The sequence below is a fragment of the Pseudorca crassidens genome, chromosome 5 (genome assembly GCF_039906515.1).
Source record: "Pseudorca crassidens isolate mPseCra1 chromosome 5, mPseCra1.hap1, whole genome shotgun sequence".
Lineage (NCBI taxonomy): Eukaryota > Metazoa > Chordata > Mammalia > Artiodactyla > Delphinidae > Pseudorca > Pseudorca crassidens.
The window spans coordinates 85,536,993-85,549,544 of NC_090300.1; positions in this window are offsets into that span (position 1 = coordinate 85,536,993).

The window sequence follows — 12,552 nt, forward strand, 5'->3', positions numbered from 1 at the left end:
AGCGTCCACAGTAGATACCCGTTTCCTTCTCTACGCCTGGAATTGTGTCATATGGCCACACTAGAGAGTTAGAAAGTGAGACTTTACCCTGGCAGGCAAATAGCTGCCCTGAGCATAATCAAGGTGTTGATAGGAGGAAGAGAGAATAAATACTGGGCAGGTTACTAATAGTGTCTGCTACAGTCTGCCACATACTGCCTTATCAGTTTCAATCCCCATTTCTGCTTCACTTTTATTAAGCTTATTGATTGGTTGTGACGAATCAGCCTTCACTACTTCAAGGTTTGTGGAGATGGATTATTTCTAATATAATAGGAAGGTAGGATTTCTTTTTCATTAATACTAACTTTAATTCTAAATACAGATAACATTTAAATTGCATTATGTTTTATGTTCTAACAACGTGAAATGTCCTGGATATATGCTCAGGATGTGTCAACACTTTCTTACAAAGAAAAATGTGGGAAATAGCATTTCTTACTAGTAGAGCACTTTGTTCTGGGTGAAATCTGTGAGGTGATACTAGGGCCTGGGGATAGAGCTGCAGAGGTTTTAGAAGACCATCTGAAAATACCTATTAAAACTTAACATGCACATACTCTTTGACTCAACAGTTTTACTTCTACAAGTTTATTCTTAAATATCTATTTGCACGAAATTGCGAAGAACACATAGAATATTTTTTGTAATAGTGAAAAACTGAAAACTCCCAAAGTCATTTGTCCATTAACCTTTTATATATATCTGTACTGCCTCCATTTTTACAGTGAATATGACTTATGTTCACAATAAAACAAAACAACAAAATGAAAATAAAAGCATTGTAAAATAGTATAGGACATCAATTTGTTTATTTTATCCTAAAAATATCCCTTTTTTGTTGTTAGGAGTAAAGGTGGGAAGTCGATGGCCAGTTTTTTACTAAGCCCATCCAGGTCTCAAATGATGTATTTTGGAATCACTTTTAAGAAAATATATATAGCTTGAGAAATTGTTGTTATTATTTGAGGAGGGGAAAGCTGTCCTTTCAGTAAGCTAGTGGCAAGAAGTAAAGCTAGTGGCAGGAGAAAACTCATTGGCTTTGGAGTAACATGGACCAGGATTTTAATTCCAGACCCAGGGTTACTAGAAGTGTGGCCTTGGGAAACACCCTTAACCTCATTGAAATTCAGTTTCCTTATCAATTTTAAGCATGAAGAGAAATGGCTCTAATGAGAGCATGGGCTAGGGCTACCATGACAAAATAAAACAGACTGTATGGCTTAAGCAGAAAATTATTTTCTTACAGTTTTGGAGGTTGGAAATCCAAGGTCAAGATGTTGGCAGGGTTGGTTTCTTTTGAGCCCTCTCTTCTTGACTTGCCAATGACCACCTTCACTCTATGTCCTCACGTGGTCTTTTCTAGGTGTACAAGCACGCCAGTGTTTCTTCCTCTTCTTATAAGGACACTAGTCATTGGATTGGGGCCCCACTCCATGACCTCATTTAACTTTTAAAGGCTCTATCTTCAAATACAGTCACACTGGGGACTAGGGCTTTCAACATGTGAATTTTGGAGAGAGACACAATTTAGTCCATAACAATGGGAAAGCTGGAGGACTTTTTGTTATATAAGAGAAACTGAGTTCACCATTTTCTCCCCTCTAGTTTCAGTCTTCACAAATTAAAAGAGAGGGATTTTATTACTGCCTTAGAACAAGACTAGAATAGATAAAGCTGATTAGTTTATAGGTGTCCTGGACCTTAGTGTATGTTTGTGTATATATGTGTGTGTGTGATGTATCATATATATATATATATATATATATATATATATATATATATATATATATATATATATATATATGATAACCAAAACATTTTGGGTGATTTGGATGTCTTTTAGTTGACTTGGAATGTATAGATCACCCATATCAGAAAATATCTCTGAATTACACACCAGTAGGGTCCAAGAGCATTTCTTTTAATATTATCTGGGTTAGATTTAGACATTGTCTTTCCAGAACAATAGGACCCTTGATACCCCTTTGTAAACTTTGAAGAAACTGTTCCCACTCTCTTAGACAAGGTCAGATGAAATCTAGGGCCCTTATACTGACTGTGACACTATCGAAACCCCTATACCAGAAGTGAGGATATTTTTTTTTTTGCCAGATCAAAACATGCTTTTAACCCTTAAAGCTTGGTCACAGAGTCCCTTCCCATCACACCTCTCCTCCCCTTTCCTTTTGCCTTTACACAGCTCTCTGTACTGCCTCACCTCCTTCCAACCTCTCTGCTTAAACACTTGGGAAAACTTTTGCCCTTATAAGCAGAATTTCCCATATTATCAACCTTTTAACAGAATTATTTGTATACCTGCATCTCCATGCTTGAATCTAGGCACTCCTTGGAGTAGAAAGTTTACCCTGAAGCCCCTTACGTAGGAGTCAATGAACCATGGATGGGGTAAGGATGGATGATCATCTGGCTCAGGCTGCTGTCTCCCTCCTCCTGCTGGAGGTCTTCCTTTGAGGTTCTTGCCAAATAATGATGTTACTTTCTCCTCTCCTTAGCACGGCTATCCATGCATCTCCTGATGGTTTTTCTCTAGTTTTGAAGACCTTGGAATCAGACTCACTATTTTCTTCTCTATTACATTGAGGGTGTAGTCTTTACAGTACACTAGTTCACAAGACCTTGATTTTCTCAATCCTATATTCTTCACTTCAACTTCACTATAGCAACCCACTCTTAGGCCCCTTACTCAGAAACATTAATCTGTAATGTTTAACTCTTTGACTATAATCTCCTTTCATTTCTTTTGCATTCTTACTTTCATTGTCTCTCACACTTAAACAAATTTTAAACTGAAGTATAGATGATTTACAATATTGTGTTTCCGGGTGTACAGCACCGTGATTCAGTACTTTTATAGATTATACTCCATTAAAATTATTACAAAATAATGGCTGTAATGCCCTGTGCTGTACAATATATCCTTGTTGCTTATTATTTTATACATTGTAGTTTGTATACCCCTATCTTGCCACTCCCCTTTCCCTCTCCCTGCTGGTAACCACTAGTTTGTTATCTATATCTGTGCATCGTTTTCTGTTTGCTATGTACATTTGTTTTATTTTTTTTAGATTCCACATATAAGTGGTATCATTCAGTATTCATCTTTCTCCGACTTATTTCAATAAGCATGATATTCTCCAGGTCCATCCATATTGCTGCTATTGGCAGAATTTTATTCTTTTTTATGGCAGGGTAATATTCCATTGTGTGTGTGTATATATATACATACACACACAGACACACACACCACATCTTTATCCATTCGTCTGTTGAGGGACACTTGAATTGCTTCCATATCGTGGCTGTGGTAAATAGTACTGCTATGAAAGTTGTGGTGCATGTATCCTTTTGAATTAGTATTCTCATTTTCTTCAGATACATACCTAGGAGTGGAATTGACGGATCAAATGGTAGATCTATTTTTAGGTTTTTGGGGAACCTCTATACTGTTTTCCATAGAGGCTGCACCAATTTACATTTCCACCAACAGTTTACTAGGGTTCCCTTTTCTCCATATCCTCACCAACGTTTGTTATATGTAGACTTTTTGATGATATCACTTCACACCTGTCAGAATGGTTATCTCATTGTAGTTTTGATTTGCATTTCTCTAATAATTAATGATGTTGAGCATCTTTTCATGTGCCTGTTAGCCATTGTTATATCTGCTTTGGAAAAGTGTCTGTTCAGGTCTTCTCATTTTTTTTTTTTTTTTTTTGATTGGGTTGTCTCTTTGTTTTGATACTGAGTTGTATGAGCTGTTGATGTATTTTTAATGTTAACTCCTTGTCAGTCATATCATTCGCAATTATTTTCTCCTGTTCCGGAGGTTGTCTTTTCATTTTGTCAATGGTTTCCTTTGCTGTGCAAAAACTTTTAAGTTTAATTAGATCCTATTTGTTTATTTTTGCTTTTAGTTCTTTTGCCTTAGGAGACAGATCCAAAAAAAATATTGCTACAACTTATGTCAAAGTATGTTCTGCGTACATTCTCTTCTAGGAGTTTTATGGTTTCTGGTCTTACATTTAGGTCTTTAATCCATTTTTGGTTTATTTTTGTATATGGTATGAAGAAATGTTCTAATCTCATTGTTTTACATGTAACTGTCCAATTTTCCTGGCACCACTTATTGAAGAGACTGTCTTTTCTGTGTTGTATATTCTTGTTTCCTTTGTCATAGATTAATTGTCCATAGGTGTGTGGGTTTATTTCTGGACTCTCTATTCTGTTCCATTGATCTGTGTGTCTGTTTTTGTGCCAGAACAATGCTGTTTTGATGACTGTAGCTTTGTAGTATAGCCTGAAGCCTGGGAGGGTAGTACCTCCAGCTTTGTTGTTGTTGTTTTTTTTTCCCTCAAGATTGCTTTGGCAATTCAGGGTCTATTGTGGTTCCTTGTAAATTTTACGCTTATTTATTCTACTTCTGTGAAAAATGTTATGGATATTTTGATAAGGATTGGATAAATCTGTAGACTGCTTTGGGTACTCTCAGCAAACAAAAGTCCAGGAACAGACAGGTTCACAGGGGAATTCTACCAAACATATAAAGAAGAGCTAATACCTGTCCTTCTCAAACAATTCCAAAAAATTGAAGGGGATAGACCACTTCCAAATTCATTCTATGAGGGCACCATGACCCTGATACCAAAACCAGATAAGACACTACAAAAAAAGAAAATTATAGGCCCATGCCTTTGACTGTAGATGCAAAAATTCTCAACAAAATATTAGCAACAGAATCCAACACTCTACAGAAAGGATTTATTTCAGGGACATAAGGATGCTTCAATATTTGCAAATCAAACAGTGTGATACACCACATTAACAAAAGGAAGGATAAAAAATAACATGATCATCTCAATAGACTCAGGAAAAGCATTTGACAAAATTCCACAACTATTTATGATAAAAACTCTCATTAAAGTGGGTATAGAGGGGACATTTTTCAACATAATAAAGAACATTTATGGTAAACCCACTGCTAACATCATACTCAACAGTGAAAAGCTGGAAGTCTTTTCTCTAAATTCAGGAACAAGGCAAGGATGTCCACTCTTACCACTTCTATTTAACATAGTATTAGAAGTCCTAGCCACAGCAATCAGACAAGAAAAAGAAGTAAAAATCATCCAAATTGGGAGGAAAGAAGTAAAACTGTTACTATTTGTAGATGACATGATGCTTTATATAGGAAACCCTAAAGTCTCCACCCAAATCTATTAGAATTAATAAAAGAACTCAGTAAAGTCTCAGGATATAACATTAATCTACAGAAATCTGCTGGTTTTCTGTGCACTAGTAATGAACTATTAGAAAGAGTAAGTTCAAACAATCCTGTTACAGATCACCTCCAAAAGAATAAAATATCTAGGAAGAAACTTAACCAAGGAGGTGAAAGACCTGTAGTCTGAAAACTATAAAACACTGATGAAGGAAATTGAAGGTGATACAAAACTATGGAAAGATATCCTGTGCTCCTGGATGGAAACATTTAATATTGTTAAGATGGCCATTATCTCTCATATTTGATCTCATAGAAAATTACAGTCCTCACTATTCTCTCATTCTCATTATCAGTTGCCTCCTGACATCTTTAGTTCCCCTTTCCAGCTCAGCCCCTTTGAATATCTCAACTATGCTTCCTCTGGTAATGCTGGTAACCTTGCACCTTCTACTGCCTCCATCTATAAAATCTTATGCCCTTATGAATGCTACAGTTCACCGCAAAATACATTATATCACTTTATCCTCAAAACTTGTGCAGGAGAGACAAGGCAGAAGTTATTTCCCTTGCTCTTCAGCTTAGGGGGCAGAATATAAGATTAGGTGACTTATCTAAGAATACACTGGTAGTACATAAAAGAGTATAGAGGAAAGCACAAATATTGGGATTCTGATTTCAGAGCTTTTTCTCTGGATTAGTGGTTTTAAAGCTATAATTTTTTTTTTTTTTTACTGATTTTTATTTTTGCCCACAAATTGATGTCTTGACATATAAAATAGACAAAAATAGAGATGCTTTAATTGGAAACTAACTCTGGAGCGTACAGAGTCCTATATGTTCAGCTTCTTCATTGCTACTCAGGTTTGTTGTGTCCTAGGAGTTTTATGGAAGGAACACATTTTGGATACAGGCATACCTTGTTTTATTGTGTTCTGCTTTATTGCTCTTCACAGTCATTGCATTTTTTTTTTTAAACAAGTTGAAGGTTGTGGCAATGGTGGATCCAGCAAGTTTATTGGCTCCATTTTTTCAACAGCATTTGCTTACTTCATGTCTCTGTCACATTTTGGTAATTCTCACAATAGTTCAAACTTTTTTCATTATTATTATATTTCTTTTGGTGATCTTTATCAGTGATCTTTGATGTTACTATTGTAATTATTTTGGGGCATCACAAACTGCACCCATATAAGACGAATTGATAAATGTTGTGTGTGTTCTAAGCGCTCCATCAACCAACAGTTCCTCCATTCCTCTTCCTTTCCTTGGGCGTCCCTATTCTCTGAGACACAAGAATATTGAAATTAGGCCAATTAATATCCCAACAATGACCTCTGAGAGTTCAAGTGAATGGAAGAGTCACACATCTCTCACTTCAAATCAAAAGATAGAAATGATTAAGCTTAGTGAGAAAGGCATGTCAAAAGCCAAGATAGGTCAGAAGCCAAGATAGACCAAAAGCAGGGCCTCTTGTATCAAACAGTTAGCCAAGTTCCGAATGCAAAAGAAAAGTTCTTGAAGGAAATTAAATGTGCTACTCCAGTGAACACAAAATTGGTAAGAAAGCAAAATAGCCTTATTGCTGATATGGAGAAATCTTTAGACGTCTGGATAGAAGATCAAGCCAGACACAACATTCCTTAAGGAAAAACCTAATCCAGAGCAAGGCTCTAACTCACTTCAATTTTATGAAGGCTGAGAGAGGTGAGGAAGCTGCAAAAGAAAAGTTTGAATCTAGCAGAGCTTAGTTCATGAGGTTGAAGGAAAGATGCCATCTCCATATCGTAAAAGTGCAAGGTGAAGCAGCAGGTGCTGATGTAGAAGCTATAGCAAGTTATCCAGAAGATCTAGCTAAGATAATTAATTAAGGTGCCAATACTAAACAGATTTTCAGTGTAGATAGAACAGCTTTATACTGGAAGAAGATGCCATCTAAGACTTTCATAGCTAAAGAGGAGAAGTCAGTGCCTGGCTTCAGAGCTTCAAAGAACAGGCTGACTCTTTTGCTAGGGACTAATGCAGCTGGTGACTTTAAGTTGAAGCCAATGCTTATTTACCATTCCAAAAATCCTAGGACCCTTAAGAATTATGCTAAATCTACTCTGCCTGTGCTCTATAAATGGAGCACATCTGTGTACAACATGGTTTGCTGAGTATTTTCAGCCCAATGTTGAGGTCTGCTGCTCAGAAAAAAGATTCCTTTCAAAATATTACTGCTCATTAACAATGCACCTGGTCATCCAGCAGCTCTGATTCATGTTGTTTTCCTGCCTGCTAATACAACATCGATTTTACAGCCCATGGACCAAGGAGTAATTTTGACTTTCAAGTCTTGTTTAAGAAATACATTTCCTAAGGCTATAGCTGCTGTAGTGATTCTTGTGATAGATCTTTGCAAAGTAAATTGAAAACCTTTTGGAAAGGACTCACCATCCTAGAAGCCCGTAAGAACATTTGTGAGTCATGGGAAGTCAAAATATAAGCATTAACAAGAGTTTGGAAGAAGTTGATTCCAACCCTCATGGATGAATTTGAAGGGTTCAAGAAAAGACTTCAGTGGGGGAAGTAACTGCAAATCTGGTGGAAATAGAGAACTAGAATTAGAAGTGGGAGCCTAAAGATGTGACTTAATTGCTGCAATCTCAGGATACAACTTTAATGGATGAGCAAAGAAGGGGGCTTCTTGAGTTGTAATGTACTCCTGGTAAAGATGCTGTGTAGACTGTTGAAATGACAAAAAAGGATTTCAAATATCATGTAAACTTAGTTGATAAAGCGGCAGAAGAATTTGAGAGGATTGACTCCAGTTTTGAAAGAAGTTCTTAAATGCTACCAAACAGCATTGAATGCTACAGGGAAATCATTCATGAACGGGAAGAGTCAATTGATGTGGCAAACCTCATTATTATGTTATTTTAAGAAATTGCCATGGCCACTCCAACCTTCAGCAACCACCCCTGTGATCAGTCAGCAGCCATCGACATAGAGGCAAGATTCTCCACCAGCAAAAATCCTATGACTTGCTGAAGGCTTAGATGATGGTTAGCATTTTTTAGCAATACATTTTTTTAAATTGAGGTGTATACATCATTTTTTAGACATAATGCTATTACATACTTTATAGACTACAGTACAGTGTAAAAATAACTTTTACATGTACTGGGGAACCAAAAAACTTATGTGACTTGCGTTATTGGGATATTTGCTTGATTGCTGTGGTTTGGAATCCAATCTGCCACATTTCTGAGGTATGCCTGTAATTTATAGCCCCAAAGTTCAAGTAGCTTTAATACCCGGAAGAAACATATACGTATATCCGTATATAGTGATTGTACAAAGCTTATTTTATCAAGGGGAAAGAAAAACATAATCTAGAGATAAATAAGAGCTCCTCTGGATGGAAAAGTAAAAAGCAGTTTGGTTTCTTAGGGATTGGCCCTGGAACCTGTCTTATTTAACATTTTCATAAATGATTTGGAAAAGGGAATGTATGGTGAATTATCCAAGTTTGCAGATGACACTAAGCTCTTCCAGGTAGTAAAATGCCAAGCAGATGGAGATAAACTGCAGGGAGAATTTGCCAGCCTGCATGAGTGGGCAGAAAAGTGGTAGATGATATTCAGTGTGGGCAATGAAAGGTAATTCACTTAAGAAAAAATAATAAAAGTCATACTTATAAAGAAAACTAAATTGAGTTATCTGTCTTATAAAAGATACAGATGTTTTTATAGACCATTCTTTGAGATAACCTTTGAGTACTGACAGATAAGTGGATTGAAAATAAATACACAGAAACATTAATCTTGAATTAAATGATATTTCATAATGTGATTTATTTAGTCCATTTGTCAAACAGTGCTAATTGAGTGCCCAGTATGTGTCAGGCTCTCTTCTGGGCATTGAAGTCTCTTTGGTCATTGCATCTTGAAAGAAAAACAGACAAAAATCTATAAAATATTTAGAGAAGGCCAATGAGGATAGACTACAAATTAGGTAGCAAGTATCAAAGCTTAGAAGAAACACAAATGTGTTGATCAAAATTTTTGAATGTTCTAATGCTCTTATCTCATTTGATATTGCAATTACAAGGTAAAAGTACAGCAATTTTTTTGTTCTAGTAGGTTTACAGATGACACAGGGTAAGGTAATCTGAATGGCTTTCTTAAGTTCATAAAACAGTGGAAGGTGAAGATTCAAGCATGGGTTTTTCTGACTTCAAGTTCTGTTCCTTTTCCATACCACCACAGAGCTTCTTTAATCATCAAGAAGTGAACTGAAGAAATTTGTTATATCCAAAGGCAAAAAGATTGGCAATGTAAACAGGTTCTGAATGGGTAGTGGATTGTTATGTAAATCATGGATGAGGCTAATGTTAATAAAGATACAGGTAACACTGCAGTATATCTCTTGATGTCTTTTTTTTTTTTAAAAAAAACTAGTATGTGAGTACGTGGCATTGGAGAATCATTGGTATCTTCTAGGCTGTCACCAACCATATGTAGGTCAAATGGCACTTTAGGACTCCATTATAATGGCAGAAGAAAAGAGACCAACATACAGCTTAGAGTACTCAATACAGGTGTGGAACACCTGCCTATTTCCTAGGCCAGCATTCTGCGTGAATGTTGCATAGTTAAAATATTGAAGCTATGCATTTTGGCCATTAATGAGTGAAGGATCCGCAGATCAGAGAAGACTGAAATCAGAAAAATCTCAGCAAATAGGTAGATGGTGGTTAAGAATCTGGAGTTCAGAGAGAAACTTGGAGGTGTGAACCAAGAGTGTGTGAACGAACGAGACAAAAGCTGATGAGACTAAGAGGAGTAAAAAGAAGGAAAAAGAGTGATGGGATCAAGAAAGTGAAGGAATACACATTAATATAAAATATGGCTGAGTCAATTATAGTCATATTATTTTTCCTGCTGTTATTGTGGGTATTCATATTGTTAAGCTTGTGAAACTATTACCCCGGAATAATTTAATTATTACTATAGTAAAATAAATTTGTCCTCAGGATTTCTTTTTTAGAGAGTAAACAGATGATTATTAGAAATGTGCATGTGCTCTTCACGCCCTCCAACCTTTCCCTCCATTTGAAATTGTTCTGTTACCTTGGCCACTTATAAGTACACCTTCCCTGTCCCATTCCCATTCCTGCCTGTGGCCTCAGCTCTGGCACCTTCTTGAACATGGAATACACTCCTCCGTTAGCTCTAGTTCCTCAGAGCCTCCCCACCCCTCAAACTGATCCCAGTAGCATAATCTGTTCATTTATCCATTTTATACATATAGAGTAAAAACTGATCTATTAATGGAACTATGCTTATCTCTTCATAGTATATATAGTTAATACAGTTCTACAGTGAATCACTTGTGCATTGGTTTGCCACAGCAAAAGTTTGTTGAATGTACTGTAAGTTACTGGAGGGAAGGGACCATGCTTTTCAATTTTCTCTCGTAGCTTGTCCATAGAGTTGAAATGTAGTGAAAACTTTTGCTTAGTTGATTGCCTTAGAATGAAGTTGTCCTTTGAGCGAGTACATCTATTTTGAAGTAGAGAATAACTATGCATTTTGTTTCTCTGAAGAATCATCTTTTACTTTGCATATGAGATTTCCCAAGTTCAAAGGACAACCAAATCGTCTTCAAAAAATCGTCTTCAAACAGCTTGATGACGCTGTTTCTAGTTCTACAAGAGCTTTGTATCTGTTATACTACTATTCAAAAATTTTTCCCACTTAAATCTATCTTTCCATTTTAGCTGTTTGGCTAACTTTGTCACGAAAAGCTTCCTTTTTAAGTGTTCACTTTGCCATCGGTCCATCTCTCCTATTCAGAACGACTTTTGGTCATTTTTGAAGAAGCTTGGAACTTTTGCCTAGAAAAATCGTGTTGCGGCAAGTGGGTGTCACGAAAACTGGTGTTGGTCATTTAAATGTGTAGCTCATAGCTGTCTTTACTGTTTTATTTTTTTTCTTTTTTCCTTTATTGGAGTATCATTGCTTTACAGTGGTGTGTTAGTTTCTGCTGTATAACAAAGTGAATCAGCTATACATACACATGCATCCCCGTATCCCCTCCCTCTTGCGTCTCCCTCCCTCCCTCCCTATCCCACCCCTCTACGTGGTCACAAAGCACCGAGCTGATATCCCTGTGCTATGTGGCTGCTTCCCACTAGCTATCTGTTTTACATTTGGTAGTGTATATATGTCCATGCCACTCTCTCACTTTGTCCCAGCTTACCCTTCCCCCTCCCCGTGTCCTCAAGTCCATTCTCTACGTCTGTGTCTTTATTCCTGTCCTGCCCCTAGGTTCTTCAGAACCATTTTTTTTTCTAGATTCCATATATATGTGTTAGCATATGGTATTTGCTTTTCTCTTTCTGACTTACTTCTTTTACCCAGGGTCATAGCATAATGACATAGCATAGATGATAAAAATAAAACAACAGTGTGTGTAAGACCAGCAAGCTATGGAGTAATTAGGGAGGCTTGTGTGAAGAGCAAGGAATAGGGAAAGGACGCTAGGTGGGATCTGCGATGAGACTAAGCATCTTGCCAAAAAGAAAACAAAATCAAACCTTATTAGGCCAGACTATATAACAGTAGCCATTTTGGGTGCAGTGTCAGTAATCTGTAGCAAAAACCTTGAATTATGGTAGAATAATTTAAACCACTTTCTCAGGAGCCTGTATTAACTGTGAGCACACCCCCCGTGCAGCTGTATAATGCTGAGAGGACTGTGCTTCTCCGGTATACGGCTCTGCCTCTTCCACAGTGCCTGACATGTAGAGCCACTAAACAGAACATTGAATTAAACTCGGTTAACCTTTTCTTATCGAAGTATGATTCACATACAATATTATGTTAGTTTCATGTGTACAGCATAGTGATTCAACGCTTACACGCCTTGAGAAATGATCACTACAGTAAGTATAGTTACCATCTGTCACTCTACAACATTAATATAGCATGATTGACTGTATTATGTGGGCTATACATTACTTCCCTGTGACTTATTTATCTTATAAATGGAAGTTTGTATCTTTTGATCTCCTTTACCCATTTTACCTACCCCCCACCCCCGCCACCAACCCTCTTCCCCTTGGTAGCCATGAATCTGTTCTCTGTATCTGAGTCTGGGTTTTGCTTTATTTTGTGTGTTTTGTATTTTAACTTCCACATAGAAGTGAAATAGTGTGGTATTTCTCTGTCTGACTTATTTCACTTGGCTTAATACCCTCTAGGTATCCGTGTTGTCACAAGTGA